This window comes from Lactuca sativa, chromosome 9 (assembly GCF_002870075.4).
Source record: "Lactuca sativa cultivar Salinas chromosome 9, Lsat_Salinas_v11, whole genome shotgun sequence".
Classification (NCBI taxonomy): domain Eukaryota; kingdom Viridiplantae; phylum Streptophyta; class Magnoliopsida; order Asterales; family Asteraceae; genus Lactuca; species Lactuca sativa.
The window spans coordinates 191,324,517-191,342,188 of NC_056631.2; positions in this window are offsets into that span (position 1 = coordinate 191,324,517).

Below are 17,672 nucleotides of genomic sequence, written 5' to 3' on the forward strand. Positions count from 1 at the left end.
ATGTTTGTATGCTTCCGGATTTTGGCTGATGTCAGACGGGGCCCGATGAATGTTTATATGTTTGTGTTATGTGTTTATTTATGTGTATTTGTTAATATGTTTGTTTGTATACCGAGCTTTGCTCGATGCCGGGTGGGGCCTGATACCGGACTCTATCCAATGTCGGACACTATCCTATGCCGGGCAGGGCCCATGATATCTTTATATGTGATTATGTGTATGGTATGTGGTAGTTTGGGGAGACTCACTAATCTTCATGCTTACAGTTTTCAGTTTTGGTTTCAGGTACTTCCAGTAGCAAAGGGAAGAGCTCGGGATGACTTCATTGCACACACCATGATGTTTTAACCTGGGATGTTTACTCTGATATATGTGACATATGTTTTGATATGAGATACTATTACTTATGTTTTGATGAGATAATTTGGACAACTATGGTTTTATTTAATAATTAAAAAATGAAATTTTTGGTCATGATTTTTGGGATGTTTCATTATGGACCCATTATATAATGGCAATCCAACTAAAAGATTGTGGGCCGAGGAATTTTGACGGAAAGGCTCTGGGTTGGGGGTAATCCAATAGAAAGATTGTGGACTCGATATATGTCTAGTTATTTGTTTATGTGGTGGTACTTTGGGGGAACTCATTACGCTTTGGCTTACAGTTTCAGTTTATTGTTCCATGTACTTCAGAAGACCATGACAAGGAGAAGGAGTGATTGTGTGCATCCTTTAGATTTATTTTATTTAGATGTTCGGACACTCTGATTATCGAATAATACTTTTGAAACAATGGTTTTGTAAACATTTATGGTTATTGGGTTGTTTTTGAAAAATTTAAATTTACTCTGATTTTCTGGATGTTACAAGTTGGTATCAGAGCCTAGGTCTGAGAGAAATGGAGAAGCATTCATATGAATCCATAATCATACTAAGGAACTATAAGAGGTTTTCAAAATGGTTTTCGAAAAAGAAATTGTTTTCAAAGTAATCAATAAGTATGCTATGTATACAATCAGCTGGAACATGAAAGTATAACCCAATTTACCATGTAGTTGTTTGTTATGCTATGACCACACTACATGCTAGTGATAGGATATGGATCTTCAGGGATTGCATGATATAATTGCCAGATATATGATGTCTTTCCTCCTGATACCATATATCCTAGTTGGACTTCTTGTACGTTAGATGAAATTGACATCATTACTGTAGGTGCTTAGTGTATGCATCATAGTTATACATAAATAAGATCTTATAGCATGAGAATGTTTGATTTAGCCTTATTTTTTGCTCTTGTCTAATGAAGGGCTTAGGGTAGGGTCAAGTATTCGACAGTCTATAGGATCTAACATGATGTATGATTAGCATGCATGAGTGGCTACAAGGTTGGTGGTAGTTTCATGAGTGAGTATGTGTTGGTAGCAGGTCTATTAAGGAATGATTAGCTACTCTCGAGATAGCAAGGATAAGATTTATGCGTATCCTAGTTGTGAATTTGTTATCGGGTAGTTTGTGATGATACTTGGAACAAATACGAGTAAGTGTGGAAAGTAGTATGGGCCCATACTATTGGAAGTATAAGTCCCGTACGCGTAACAAAGGAGTCACAAACCCCGAAGATTTAGCCTCTTTGTAATGATTGTATAATATGAATCGTGGCATATCTAATGTATCTATTGGTTCTTTTTCAGTATGGTTTTCATGAGAGGATCTGGAGTGAGTGGCTATGATAGGCCATGATTAACTGAGGATCAAATTCATGCGATTATTGCTGCTGAGGTGGCTACTGTGATCTGGAGTTCGATCCTAGAGTCGTTTAGGTCTATCAAGACCACCATGATTGTGCTATTTGATGAACTTTCTGCTGCAATGACTGAGACTGCTACTACTGTAGCCACCGCGATTGTTGTTTCCACAGGGGTTCGAGGGGAGAGAGCTTTCCAGTACCGATACTTCGACAATACAAAGCCCCCGAAGTATGATGGGGTCAGGGAACTGATTTTTGTGATGAGATGATTGTCTGATGTAGATGGATGTTTCTTCACATGCTCCTGCCTTGCTGACCAGAAGGTCAAGTGCCTCTGAACCTTCTCAGGTGGGGTGAACGATTGGTGGAGTTTAATGACTGGTACTCATACTCTTGATCAGAGTGCTATTGTTACTAGGGAGCATTTCTCAAAGATATTTTATGTGACATAAGTTCCCTAGATGTAGAGGGAAATGTTTGCTCACGTGTACTTGGGTCTGAGACAGATGATTATACCGGTGACAGGGATCACCAAGATGTTTACTGAGAGGGCTCTTTTCTGCCTTGAGTTTGCTGCTACAGAGCAGGCTTAGATGACTCGGTACTTAAGCATGCTTAAGACAGATATCGGAAAGCTCGAGTCCATCTAGAGTTATGCCGCCCTCGTTGAGCTTCAGGATTCCACGAGGAGGAAGGAGATTGAGATAGAGATTCAGGCGAAGGAGTTGAGGTAGGCTCCTGTTTAGTCTCAGCCTACAACGAAGTGGTTCCAACCCGTTGATTCTAGATCTAGGGGACATAGGGGCCACACTTGTGGCAAGTGTGGAAAGGTTCATGATGGTGTTTGTCAATCTTCATCTGGATGCCACAACTGTGGCAAGGAGCAACATTATGCCAAGGACTGCCATCAGCAGGCCCCACTATCGTGTGACAGGATTTGATATCATTGTGATCATGTAGGCCATATGAAGGCCCATTGTCCATTGCTCATGGCTTGGCCAGCATAGGCTCCCGCACCAGCCACTCTGAGGATCACTGATGGACATCAGAGCAAGGCAGAGCCCCCGAGAGCTCGAGGTCATGCTTTCCAACTCACCGTAGAGAAGGCTAGGGTGACACCAAATGTCTTTACTGGTATGTTCCTATTTATTATTCTTCAGATGTTTTATGGTATCCATACGCTTTTGGTTATGCTAGGTACCTTTTTAGTGAACTATTTTCCTTCTTTTGTGCTTTTTGACTTGGGTGCGATTCGGTCCTTTGTATCTTAGTGCTTCAGTAGGAGTTTTTGATATGGCTCTTGGACAGTTGGAGTGTCAGTTGTGGGTTTCTATCACAATGAACACAAGATTTCTACATCGAGTGTTTATCAGGGTTGTGTATTGGAGATATTTTGGGTTCCTTATCCGATTAATCTGATCCCTATTCCCATGGGAGATGTGTGTGTGATTGTCGGGATGGACTGACTAAGTAGATTTGGGGATATGATTGATTGCGAGGGTTAGCGGATGGTAGTTCGAACCCAAGTGGGAGAGAACTGGTTATTTATGGAGAGGGTACCAGGATTGGGCAGCCTTTTGTTCTGCTACCAGGGCTCGGTAGTATACTCAACATGTTTTTATCGTTTATCTTGCATATGTGGTTGAAACTTGAGTTGGGAAGTAGATTTCGGTTTCAGATGTCCATTTGGTCAAAGAGTTCGTAGATGTGTTCCCATAGTAGTTACCAAGTGTGCCACCTGAGAGGTAGGTTGAGTTTAGGATCGATTTGGTTTCGGGTGTGGCTCCGATTGCTAAGGTGTTGCACCTTTTGGCACCACCTGAGATACATGATTTGTTCTCTCAGCTTCAGGAGCTGTTGGGCAAGCAGTTCTTTAGACCGAGCAGTTCGTCGTGGGGAGCACCGATTTTGTTTTTCAAGAAGAAGGATGGTTCACACCTGATGTACATTGATTACGGGGATTTGAACAAGTTAACAATGAAGTATTTGTTACCCACTTTTGCAGATAGATGACCTCTTCGATTAGTTGTAGGGTGCATCTTGGTTCTCCAAGATCGATTTGAGGTCAGGATATCATCAGACGAGGGTTATAGAGGAGGACATGGAGAAGACCGTGCTTCGGACTCCTTGTGTCCATTATGATTTTGTGGTGATGCCGTTTGGGCTCACCAACACACCGGCAACATTTCTGGATGTCATGAACCGAGTGTACATGCCGATAGACGATCATTTCAGTCATTGTTTTCATTGATGATATCCTGGTCTATTCCAAGACCATGGAGCAGCATGAAGAGAAGCTTCGAGAGCTTCTGGGAGTTTTGAGGCGGGAATAGCTATATGCCAAGTTCTCAAAGTGTAATTTTTGGTTACGAGAGGTCGAGTTCTTAGGACACCTCGTTAACCAGAACGGTATTTTGGTCGATCCGGCCAAGATTGAGGCTGTAATGTAGTGGGAGGTTCTGAATTCTCCCTTAGAGATCAGGAGTTTTTTGGGATTAGTAGGGTATTGTTGGAGATTTATATTGTTATACCCCTCACTCGTTTGGCGAGGAAGGGCATGAGTTTTCGTTGGGGGCTTGAGCAATAGACTGCATTCGAGATCTTGAGGCAGAAGTTATGTGAGGCCCTAGTGCTGACCTTCCCTGAGGGTCTTGAGGATTTTGTGGTATTTTGAGATGCATCCATCATCGGCCTGAGGGTAGTTCTTATGAAGCAAGGGAGGGTTATTTCTTATGCTTCTCGATAGCTGAGTCGCATGAGGTTCATTATCTGACTCATGATTTAGTGTTGGGAACAGTGGTGTTTCCTCTCAAAATTTGGTGGCATTACTTGTATGGGGGTATGGTATACCATCTAAACGGGTCACAAGAGTTTCAGATACCTCATGTATCATCTGAATCTAAATATGAGGCAATGTAGGTGGCTTGACGTTGTCAAGGATTATAACTGTGAGACTCGATACCACCCATGAAAAGAAAATGTGGTCGCGGATGCTTTGAGCCGTAAGGCGGTTAGATTTTATGGTGGGGGCCTATGTACGAGGATTTCGATCGATTCATCATTGTTAGGTATGATTACGGAGGCTCGGGCTGAGGGAGTCAAGAAAGAGAACTGGAAATACGAGCGGTGTAGACATGAGATTAACAAGTTTTCTACCGATATTCGTGGATTATTGAGCCGGTATGGTCAGGTATGGGTACCAGATTTTGGTGGGGTCAAACAGGTTGTGTTGGAAGAGGCACACAAGTCTAGATTTCTGATACACCCGGGAGCCACCAAAATTTATCAGGATTTAATGCTTATTTATTAGTGGTTGTGCATTTAGAGGGAGATAGCATGGTATGTCGAGAGGTGCTTGACCTGTCGGATGGTCAAAGCCGAGCACCATAGGCGGCATCGTAAGTTGTAGCCATTAAAGGTTCCCATGTGGAAATAGGGACATATTACTATGGATTTCATCATCAAGTTACCTTGGACAGTTAGGGGATTCAACTCGATATGGGTTATATTAGACCGTTTGACCAAGAGCGCCCACTGTCTAGCCATTCGCGAGGGTTCTTCGGCCAAGAAATTGGCCGATTTATATGTGTGCAAAATTGTTGTTTGGTATGGTATTACAGTCTCCATTGTATTTGATCGATACGTTCAGTTCACATCCCATTTTTGGTAAACGTTCCATGAGGAACTAGGTACAAGTTTACATCTCCGAACTTCTTATCATCCGCAGACTGACGGTCAGAGTGAGCGGACCATTCAGACACTGGAGAATATGTTGCGAGCCAATGTGAACGATTTCGGTGGGAGTTAGGACTCCTACCTTCCCTTAGCTGAGTTTTCTTACAACAACAGTTATCACTCCAGTATTGGTGCCCTACCATTCAAGCTTCTCTATCGGAGGAAGTTTCATACCCCAATATGTTGAGGAAAGGTTGGTCAAAGATTAATGGGAAGAACCGAGGTAGTCCTCCAGATGAAAAGCATCGATATGAGCTGGAGTACTAGGTTGGTGAAATGGTTTTTCTAAAGGTATAACCCTGGAAGGGTGTAATAAGCTTCAGGAAGAGGGGTAAGTTGGGGGCCTGGTATATTGGTTCATTGCGAGTGATTGCCAGGGTTGGCAAGGTGGCTTACAGGTTGGATTTGCCTAAGGAGCTCCGTCAAATTCACAACACTTTCCATTTTTCTCAACTTCGGAAGTGTGTGCTCGATGATTCAGTAGTTGTTTCCTAGGAGGATATTCACATTGATGATCGCGTGAATTATGTGGAGAGGCTAGTAGCGATTCTGGATCGAAATATGAAGTATTTGTGTAAAGAGGTAGTGCATTTGGTTAAGGTTTAGTGGCTGCATCGGAAGGGTTCCAAATGAACTTGGAAACCCGAGGCGGAGATGCGAGAGCACTACCCCGATTTGTTCTATAGCACCTGGTTCTTGGTATATATTCTTATTTAAGTATTTTGCATTTTTGTCCTGGGACTCGGCGAGTTGAAGGACCAACTCGCTGAGTAGAAGCGAGAAGGGACGCAGGATTTAAGTGATGGACTCGTCGAGTCGGGTCCCAGACTCGACGAGTAGGCTCTAACTGGACCAAAACCCTAATCCAAGGGTTTGCACCCTATTTAATCATCTCTTTCAGTCACCACTCGTCCCTTTTGCTCCCAAAAACCCTCTATAGCAAACCCTAAGTGTTTTGGTGCAAGATCTAAGGCTTTTGAGTGATTTTTGTGGGGTTTGACCACAAGGAAGAAGGAAGAGCATAGAAGGATCAAGAAGAGACTGAAGGATTCGAGTTTGGTTCATCATTTGCAGTCTCTGAAAGATATAAAGTCTGTACCTTGCTTGGTTGTTTGTTAGATCCCTTTTGGGGAAGATTTAGGGCTTTTTAAGCCATATAAGGTAGCCAACCATGATTGAAAACATGGTTGGGGGTCAAGAATTCAGATCTATGTCTTGGGAGGAGTCACAAGGCAGATTTGGGTTGCTTTTGCACCCAAGGAAGGTCCTATTCAACATAAGAGCCATTTTAGAGCCTTTTGGGCTCAAAAGTCCCATGCATGCACGTAAAGTTTGAAACTTTACGTGCTAGATCGAGCTTAGGGGCTTGGATCTATCTTTTGGTCAAAGGTTGTACATCAGAAATTGAGGATTTATGGTGTGGACGTTATCGACTCGGCGAGTCCGTTCTTAGGACTCGATGAGTCCAAGGCATAGAGTCCCTTATCTGTTGATGGTCAAAAGAACTCAATTGGGTGTTAGAACGGTTGTAGAAGGTCCGAAGGAGTGACCCAATGTATTGGACTTAGCCTTAGACCTGGAGTTCATGGGACTCGACGAGTGCTAGAACAGACTCGGCGAATCCAAGGCAATCTCCTTATGGTTGAAGATGAACTCGACGAGTTGTTCATACAACTCAGCGAGTCAAGGTTTGAACTTGTTCATCAAATGAAGGTGAACTCGACGAGTTGTTCATACAACTCAGCAAGTCGGATGAAAGTTCATTCGATGTTCACATAGAGGAGGAACTCGTCGAGTCGTTTCCAAACTCGACGAGTCGAGTTTTGGATAAGGACGGGTATAGGTTTAGGGACTCGACGAGTTGACGGCCCAACTCGGCGAGTCGGGTCAACTGGCAGTTAACTTTGACCTAGACTTGGTTGGGGGTAAAATATTCATTGTACCCTAAGAGTAGATATCAGTTTCTGACTGAGTGTTTTGTAGGGATTATAGCCGGAGGATTACCGGAGCAGCAGCAGACAAAGGTTTCCCGCACAGATTATCAGCAGCTGCTCATACGAGGTGAGTTACCTTCCAGTAGCGGTGGGTCTACGCCCGAAATGCCAACTCACTAGTAGGAGTTGTATGTTAGATGACTGTCTTTGTGATATCATCTAGGTTTGCTACTACCTTATATGTTATATGCTGGCATGATATGTTATATATGATAGTAGTAGAGTTTGGTTGTTAGGACCGAAGGGTAGGTCAGACACCCCAGATATGTCTGACAGTACGTGATGATATGTTTATATGCTAGCATGATATGTTATATGTGATAGTGGTAGTAGGAGGGGAATAGTCCCCAAGCTCGGTTGTTAGGACCGAAGGGTAGTTCGGACACCCCAGATATGTCTGATACTATGTTTATGTTATGATATATGTAATAGTAGCAGTAAGGGATGGAATAGTCCCCGAGGGTCGGTTGTTAGGACCGATGGGTAAGTCAGAACCCCAGAATGACTCGATATGGGTAGGTTAGCACCCTAGAATGGCCTGACACTCGTAGGACGGCACCCTAGAATGGCCGTACCGAGTAGGTCTGGCACCCATAATTGCCTGGCAGTATGTATGCTATGTGATTGTATGGTATGTGGTACGATGGGGGAACTCATTAAGCTTCGTGATTACAGTTTACAGTTTTGGTTTCAGGTACCTCTTCAGCTAAGGGGAAGGAGCTGGCACGGTAGCGGCACATTACACACACACTCTTTGTTTTCCGCACTATGGATATTCTAGGATTGTACTCTGATATGTTACGAATTTCATGACATGGGTTTTCAGATATGATAAAGTGCTTTATGAGATGATGTGATTTCACAGTATTATCTTATGAATGTTTTTATGAGTCAGTTAATAAAAACAAAATTTTCGGACTTGAAAATTGGGTCGTTACAAGTTGGTATCAGAGCCCTGGTTTGAGGGATTCGGACACACCCTCGGGGGGTGTCTGGACTCAAATCGAGGGATTAAAAGATTTTTACAAGAAAAATGTTTTCCTAAAAGCAAAGATAAAAGAGTTTTGGGAAAGAACAAAGTGTGTGATGTGCGCGACCGGCCGAGCTCCAGTAAGTATTCCTTAAAGTACCCATACAAATGTTAATCAATTTCAGTAGAACAGCATGCTAGAATAGGACTAAGGATTTAGGAGTGATGCCTTACGTGCCTGCTTTACGTGCTCCAACTTATGAGAATTGCATGCTAGTATTGAGTAGACAGTAATAGGATAGTCTGTTTAGGTTATGCCTGGTAGTATGAGCTCAACATTATATGCTGGTACAGTTTCTCGATTAGGAGAATAGAGTTGCTTGAGTAGTTTCTTGTGTCCGAATACTACTTGCTCCGTGCTTGTAGGGCTCTGAATGATGGGAGTTAGCCATTAGGTGAGTACATCGTGTCACATGTGATTAGGATTGAATAATATCAGAGTGCTGGATTTCGCCCTATTGCGCAGCTCTCATTTGAGTCTAACCATTGTAGGGACGAGTCTTTTACTTGAAGGATTATCTGAGCCTTGTTATATGTGATGGTTTTTAAGTGATGGCTAATTGGCATCATAAGGAGGCCTTCAGCAGCTGAGGACCGGTTTGGGTGGAGTCAGAGATTTTCTCTAAGGTAAGCCTAGGATGAGAGTAGCAGAGATCAGCAGTGGTAAAAGGGACTTAGTGGAGTCAAGGCAGTCCTTGAGGAAAGTACATATAGATGTGGAAGGTAGTATGGGCCCGTACTACTGAAAGTAGAGGATTCGTACTTGAATTGAGGAAGGCTGAGATAAAACCAAGGAACTTGTGATGGGTGTGATCCCTCTAGATGTACCAGCATCATTGACGTTTGTCATATTGTATTCGAGAATGGTGGTACTACGTTCCAGGACAGCAGTCGGTAGTTCCAGAGATGGATCGGATTCGGGATCAGGTTCCGAGCCAGTAGATGAGAGGCTATGCGAGTTCATCGCGTCAGAGATCACCATAGGCATCCTTGAGGTGACCCTGATTATCTTTGGGACGATCAAGGAAGGGATTGTCAAGTTGATGGAGGACCGCCTTAGGGCGTTCAGGAGTGACATGGCGACCAACCAGTCAGGATCTTGCACATTGTCCTTTAAGGACTTCAAGGGCAGTGGTGCACCGAATTTCCATGGGGCGAAGGATCCCGTTGCTGCCAGATGATGGATTGCAGACATTGAGTCTGCACAGTTGACTAGCTTTTGCCCGGAGGGGTCGAAGGTGAGATATGCAGCAGGATGCTTGAGAGACAGGGACAGAGATTGGTGGGAGTCGGTTGGTGACCCTTTGGGAGCCTAGGTTGTTGAGGCTATGACCTGGTCAGACTTGGTGACGAAATTTAGGGAAAAGTTTGCACCGGATGTAGAGCTTTAGCAGCTGACTAGGAAGTTTTTGGACATGAGACAGACTATGGAGACTGCGGCGGAGATCGCCGCCAAGTTCCGGGAGAGGGCGTTGTTGATGCCCCAGTATGCGGGAGATAAGGATATGAGGAGGACCCTCTATCATGACATGATGCGAGCAGACATTCAGGAGCATGTTAGCTTTTCAGCTTGCCTTACCCTGGATTCCATGATTGCCAGGGCAAGGGAGAGGGAGATCGATTTGGAGCATGTCTGGAAGAGGAATGTAGAGGAAGGGCCGATGACCGGGGCTTTGAGGAAGAAGCCCAAGGGATCAGATGGTAAGCCAAAAGTCTAGTCAGGACCAGGCCGCTGCAGGAAATGCGGCAGGACACATGAGGGGGCATGTAGCTTGGGATCGTCAGGCTGCTACAAGTGCGGCAAGACGGGGCACTTCAGCAGGGATTGTACCGCCCCTGCACCAGTTATTCAGACTTATGAGTTGTTGTGTTTCCACTGCAACCAGAGGGGCCACAAGCAGGCCAACTGCCCCCAGTTAACAACAGCAATGCTAGTGAAGGCGCAAGCTCCAGCGACCCTGCAGATTACTGATGGCCGGCAGGCCAAGGCTGAGGCTCCAATGGTGAGGAGTCGGGCCTTCCAGTTGACTACCGAGGAGGCATGTGCTACACCCGATGTGGTGACGGGTATGACTTCTTGTTTATGATTTTATGATATGCTGCTGTGATTTTGATATGTAATGTATGTGCTCTGTTTAGGATCGTTCCATATGAATGGTATCCCAGTTTAGGTATAGTTTCATTCGGGTGCTACCCGATCATTTGTCTCTCTTGCGCTTAGCAATAAGTTTCCTGAGTCTTCGGGCATGTTGGATTGCCCTCTAGAGGTCGAGATTGCAGATGACCGGTGAGTGCGAGCATCTGAGGTCTTCTGAGATTGTGTTTTGAGATTGTTCGATGAGCGTTACCTGGTAGACCTGGTTCCTATTCCGTTGAGAGGGAACAAAGTGATTATAGGCATGGATTGGTTGAGCCCCAATGGAGCAGTGATAGATTGCGCACAGTAGTTGGTGCGAGTCAGGACCCCAGGAGGGGGAGAGTTAGTGATTCAGGGCAAGAGGCCACAGCGAGGGCCAGCTTTTTGTTCAACAGCGAGGGCGAGGCGTTACCTTCAGCAGGGTTGCACAGGATATGTCGCTTTATGTCATGGATTCCCGGGAGGCGGGTAAGCTGACGGTGAGCGATGTTCTGACGGTGTGAGACCATGCGGATGTGTTCCTAGAGGAGCGACAAGTGGAGTTCATGATCAACCTAGTCCCTGGTGCGGTTCCGATAGCCAAGGAACCGTATCGGTTGGCTCCTCCTAAGATGTAGGAGCTGTTAGACAAGGGATTCATTAGACCGAGTAGCTCTGCCAAGGGATCCCCGATTCTGTTTGTGAAGAAGAAGGACGGGTCGCAATCGGATGTGTATAGATTATCGGGAGATGAACAAGGTAACGGTGAAGAACAGTTACCCACACCCGAGGATTGATGACCTCTTTGACCAGCTATAGGGAGCATCTTGGTTCTCCAAGATTGATCTGCTTTCAGGATATCATCAGATGAGGTTCAGAGAGGAGGATGTGTAGAAGACTGCGTTCCGGACGCGCTATGGTCACTACGAGTTCGTGGTGATGCCCTTTGGGCTCACCAATGCTCCTGCCACGTTCATGGACCTCATGAACCGCGTGTGTAGACCGATGTTAGACCGGTCTGTGATAGTGTTTATTGATGATATCTTGGTTTACTCCAAGACGTAGGAGGAGCACGAGGAGCATCTGTGAGAGGTTCTGGAGACTTTGAGAAGGGAGAACTTGTGTGCTAAGTTCTCCAAGTGTGAGTTCTGGTTACGCGAGGTGCAGTTTCTCGAGCATCTTGTCAACCAGAACGGGATATCGGTGGACCCGGCCAAAGTGGAGGTCGTGATGAGATGGGAGGTTCCGAGGTCTCCATCTGAGATTCGGAGTTTCCTAGGATTAGTCGGCTCCTATCGGAGATTCATCCAGGATTTCTCCAAGATAGTCGTACCCCTGACCAGGCTAATGAGGAAAGTTGTGGTCTTTCGTTGGGGGCCTGTGAAGCAGGCCGCATTCGAGGCACTGAGACGGAGATTGTGCGAGGCGCCAATCTTAGCCCTGCCAGAAGGCATGGAGGATTTTGTTGTATATTGCGATGTGTCCATCTCAGGTTTGGGCGCAATACTGATGCAGAGAGGGCATGTCATCGCCTACACTTCAAGGCAGTTGAAGCCTCACAAGGCGAATTACCTGTCACATGATCTAGAGTTGGGGGCTGTTGTGTTCGCCCTCAAGATTTGGCGTCATTACCTCTATGGGGTTCGTTGTACCCTCTACACGGACCACAAGAGTTTGAGGTACCTCATGGATCAGCCGAGTCTAAACATGAGGCAGCATCGGTGGTTGGATGTGGTGAAGGATTACGATTGCAAGATCCTTAACCACCCGGGAAATGCCAATGTGGTGGCCGACGCACTTAGCCGCAAGGCAGCGCCGATCAGGGATATCTGTCTGAGGATGACAGTGGTGACTCCACTGTTGGAGCAGATTCGAGAGGCCCAGCAGGAGGCCATGAAGGAGGAACATCGGAAGAGTGAGCGGATTGTAGGCCAGGTTCCCTCCTTCGATTATGATAGCTGAGGGTTGTTGACCCTACACCACAGGGTGTGGGTGCCGTACTACATGGGTGTGCGCCAGATTCTGATGGAGGAGGCGCACAAACCTCGATTCTCCATTCATCCCAGGGCGACGAAGATGTATAGGGATCTTCGTCTGGACTATTGGTGGCCCTGCATGAAGCGGGATGTAGCATGGTACGTGGAGTGGTGCTTGACTTTCAGGAAGGTCAAGGCCGAGCACCAGAGGCCACACGGCAAGATGCAGTCGTTGGATATCCCACTGTGGAAATGGAAAGACATTACGATGGATTTTATCACAAAGCTTCCCAGGACCGTGCGGGGAGTGGATTCGATTAGGATCATCATCGATCGATTGACCAAGAGCTCCCATTTTATCCCGATTCAGGAAAGTATTTCGGCCGAAAGGTTGACCGATATCTATATTAAGGAGGTAGTGGCATGGCACGGGGTGCCAGTTTTGGTGATTTCAGATAGGGATGTGCGGTTCACTTCCAGGTTTTGGAAGAAGTTTCATGACGAGCTGGGTACTCGTCTACATTTTAGCACTGCCTTTCACCCGCAGACGGATGGCCAGAGTGAGCGGACCATCCAGACTCTAGAGGATATGCCGCGAGCATGCGTGTTAGACTTCGGACGTAGTTGGGATACCTACCTTCCATTGGCAGAGTTCTCCTATAACAATAGTTATCATGCGAGCATTAACCGCCCTCCCTTCGAGATGCTGTATGGAAGGACGTGCAGGACCCTGATATGTTGGGGCGAGGTTGGATAGAGGGTAATGGGGAGCACCGAAGTAGTTCTTAAGACGACAGAAAGGATTCAACAGGTCCGGAGCAAGCTTCAGACTGCTCAGAGTCGGCAGAAAAGTTATGTTGATGTGCGCCGATCAGACCTGGAGTTCCAGGTCGGGGATATGGTTCTCCTGAACGTGTCGCCATGGAAGGGCGTCATCCGATTCAAGAAACAGGGAAAATTGGGCCCCATGTACATTAGACCGTTTAGGGTCTTAGCCCGGTGGGTAAGGTGGCATACATGTTGGATCTGCCAGCTGAACTCAGCCAAATCCACAACACTTTCCACGTCTCCCAGCTGCGGAAGTGCCTGGTCGACGACTCAATAGTGGTACCCTTAGAGGATATTCAGGTTGATGACAGCCCGAATTACATCGAGCGACCTATGACAATCCTCGACCGGAAGTCAAAGGATGTGAGGAAAAAGAGGGTGGAGCTCGTGAAGGTGGAATGGAAGCACTGGAAAGGCTCGGAATGGACCTAGGAGCCGGTGGATTAGATGATGGAGCATTACCCAAACTTGCTCCAGGAACGAGCAGCAGACTTCGAGGACGAAGTCTAAAATAAGTGAGGGAGATTTGTAGCACCTGGTTCTTGGTATGCATTTTTATTTAAGTATTTTGCATTTTTGGCCTAGGACTCGGCGAGTTGATGGACCAACTCATCGAGTAGAAGCGGGAAGGGACGCAGGATTTAAGTGATGGACTCGTCGAGTCGGGTCCCGGACTCGACGAGTAGGCTTTGACTAGACAAAAACCCTAATCCAAGGGTTTGCACCCTATTTAATCATCTCTTTCAGCCACCACTCGTCCCTATTGCTCCCAGAAACCTTCCGTAGCAAACCCTATGTGTTTTGGAGCAAGATCTAAGGCTTTTGAGTGACTTTTTGTGGGTGTTGACCTCAAGAAAGAAGGAAGAGCATAGAAGGATCAAGAGGAGACTAAAGGATTCAAGTTCGGTTCATCATTTGCAGTCTTTGAAAGGTATAAAGTATGTACCTTGCTTGATTGTTTGTTAGATCCCTTTTTGGGGAAGATTTAGGGCTTTTTAAGCCATATGAGGTAGCCAACCATGATTGCAAACATGGTTGGGTGTCAAGACTTCAGATCTAAGTCTTGGGAGGAGTCACAAGGCAGATTTGGGTTGCTTTTGCACCCAGGGAAGGTCCCATGCAACATAAGAGCCATTTTAGAGCCTTTTAGGCTCAAAAGTCCCATACATGCATGTAAAGTTTGAAACTTTACGTGCTAGATCGAGCTTAGGGGCTTGGATCTATCTTTTGGTCAAAGGTTGTACATCAGAAATCGAGGATTTAGGGTGTGGACGTTATCAACTACGCGAGTCCGTTCTTGGGACTCGGCGATTCCAAGGCATAGAGCCCTTTATCTGTTGAGGGTCAAAAGAGCTCAGTTGAGTGTTAGAAGGGTTTTAGAAGGTCCGAAGGAGTGACCCAATGTATTGGACTTAGCCTTAGACCTGGAGTTCATGGGACTCGACGAGTGCTAGAACAGACTCGGCGAGTCCAAGGCAATCTCCTTATGGTTGAAGATGAACTCGACGAGTTGTTCATACAACTCGGCGAGTCAAGGTCAGAACTTGTTCATCAGATGAAGGTGAACTCGAAGAGTTGTTCATACAACTCGGCGAGTCAGATGAAGGTTCATTCGATGTTCATATAGAGGAGGAACTCGTCGAGTCGTTGCCAAACTCAACTAGTCGAATTGTGGATAAGGACGGGTAAAGGGTTAGGGACTCGACCAGTTGACGGCCCAACTCGGTGAGTCGGGTCAACTGGCAGTTGACTTTGACTTGTACATGGTTGGGGGTAAAATAGTCATTTTACCCTAAGAGTAGATATCAGTTTCTGACTGAGTGTTTTGTGGGGATTATAGCCGGAGGATTACCAGAGCAGCAGCAGATAGAGTTTTCCCGCACAGATTACCAGCAGCTACTCATACAAGGTGAGTTACCTTCCAGTAGCGGTGGGTCTACGGCCATAATGCCGGCCCACCAGTAGGAGTTGTATGTAAGATGATTGTCTTTGTGATATCATCTAGGTTTGCTACTACCTGATATGTTATATGCTGGCATGATATGTTATATGTCATAGTAGTAGAGTTCGGTTATTAGGACCGAAGGGTAGGTCAGACACCCCATATATGTCTGACAGTATGTGATGATATGTTTATATGCCGGCATGATATGTTATATGTGATAGTGGTAGTAGGAGGGGAATAGTCCCCAAGTTCGGTTGTTAGGATCGGAGGGTAGTTCGGACACCCCCGATATGTCTGATAGTATGTTTATGTTATGATATATATATATATATATATATATATATATATATATATATATATATATATATATATATATATATATATATATATATATATATATATATAATAGTAGCAGTGGGGGTGGAATAGTCCCCGAGGGTCGGTTGTTAGGACCGATGGGTAGTTCAGCACCCCAGAATGGCTCGACATGGGTAGGTCATCACCCCAAAATGGCTTGACACGGGTAGGACGACACCCCAGAATGGCCGTACAGGTAGGTCGGCACCCCAGAATGGCCGTACCGGGTAGGTCGGGCACCCCAGAATTGCCCGGTTGTATGTATGCTATGTGATTGTATGGTATGTGGTACGATGGGGGAACTTACTAAGCTTTGTGCTTACAGTTTACAGTTTTGGTTTCAGGTACCTCTTCGACTAAGGGGAAGGAGCTGGCGCGGTAGCGGCACATTACACACACACTCTTTGTTTTCCACACTATGGATATTATGGGATTGTACTCTGACTTGTTACAAATTTCATGACTTGGGTTTTTAGATATGATACAGTGCTTTATGAGATGATGTGATTTCACAATATTATCTTATGAATGTTTTTATGAGTCAGTTATTAAAAACAAAATTTTTGGACTTGAAAATTGGGTCGTTACATGTTCACAGCACCGGACTTCAAGGACGAGGTATAATTGATGTGGGGGAGAATTATAACAGCTGGTCTAGATATTAATCAGGTTTTATGTATAAATTTTAATTGGGGTAGCCTTGGCATAGTGGAGCATCACCGCGACATGGCGAAGCGTTTTGAATCGCGGGATTCTAATGACCCGCACGACGTGGTCTTGGGTACCACAACATGGTAGGTGTTTTAACTGAAAACCTTAATTTCCGACCTTGGACCCTATATAAAGAACATTAAGGCTAGGTTTTCAGTCTCCATCTTCCTCCCAACCTCATAAACTCTAACCCTCGCCTCCATTGAAGTTTTGGGCTCATTCTTGGTGCTTTTTGGTTATTTTTAAAGGATAAGGAAGCTCTTGGTGTGGTGGTTGCTTGGAAAACATCATCTCTCCAGCTAGCATATCCCATGGACCTTGGTGAGTGTCCAAGATTCAACCTTTTTCTTACCATGTTGCTACATCTTTGGATTTTGTCCCCTTTTTCCATGAATTGATGGATTCAAGTAATGGGATCTGTAACAACGTAAATTTTCAAAACAATTTTTCATTTTAAAACATACATTTACTTATAAAATATTGTCAAAACACATTGTATCAATTGTTATCATCACAACACATCTCCCCAGAATCTCAAACATAAACTTCACAAGTGTGTATGAATCATGTTGGCGCCTTCCCGCGCTCATCGCTAGTACCTGAAACACATAACACAACAACTGTAAGCATAAATGCTTAGTGAGTTCCCTAAAATACCGCATACAACATATACACCACTCAAGGCAATAATACAACCTTCCGGTCGATGTGTCTTAGCGGGACCCTCCAGTCCCGTAGCTCGTTGGACCCTCTGGTCCGGTCATAGCTTGTTGGACCCTCCGGTCCGGTCTATAACATCATACACATACATATATCACATAGCACATAAACTCATACGTAACACATAAGACCCTCTGGTCAACACATAATACCACTCTAGGTAACGTATAGTGAGAAGACTCACCTCGATGTCTTGGTAAGTATCTGACTCGGTAGAAATGTGATCTAGCCACTGCCTAATCACATAAAGTAAAATACTCTCATAAATACAACTGTACTCAACCCTAAAAGTCAACAAGGTCAACGGTCAAACTTTGACCCGACTCGTCAAGTGCACTAGGGCGACTCGGCGAGTCCACACGTGTCTACTGACTCTCTTAGTCCCTCTCTTGGCACGTCGAGTACTTCCCCTGACTAGACGAGTTCCACCTGGCATGAATCGCGTGGCCACCCCGACTCAACTCGCCGAATCTCAAGAACAACTCGGCGAGTTCCAACTTGAACTCAG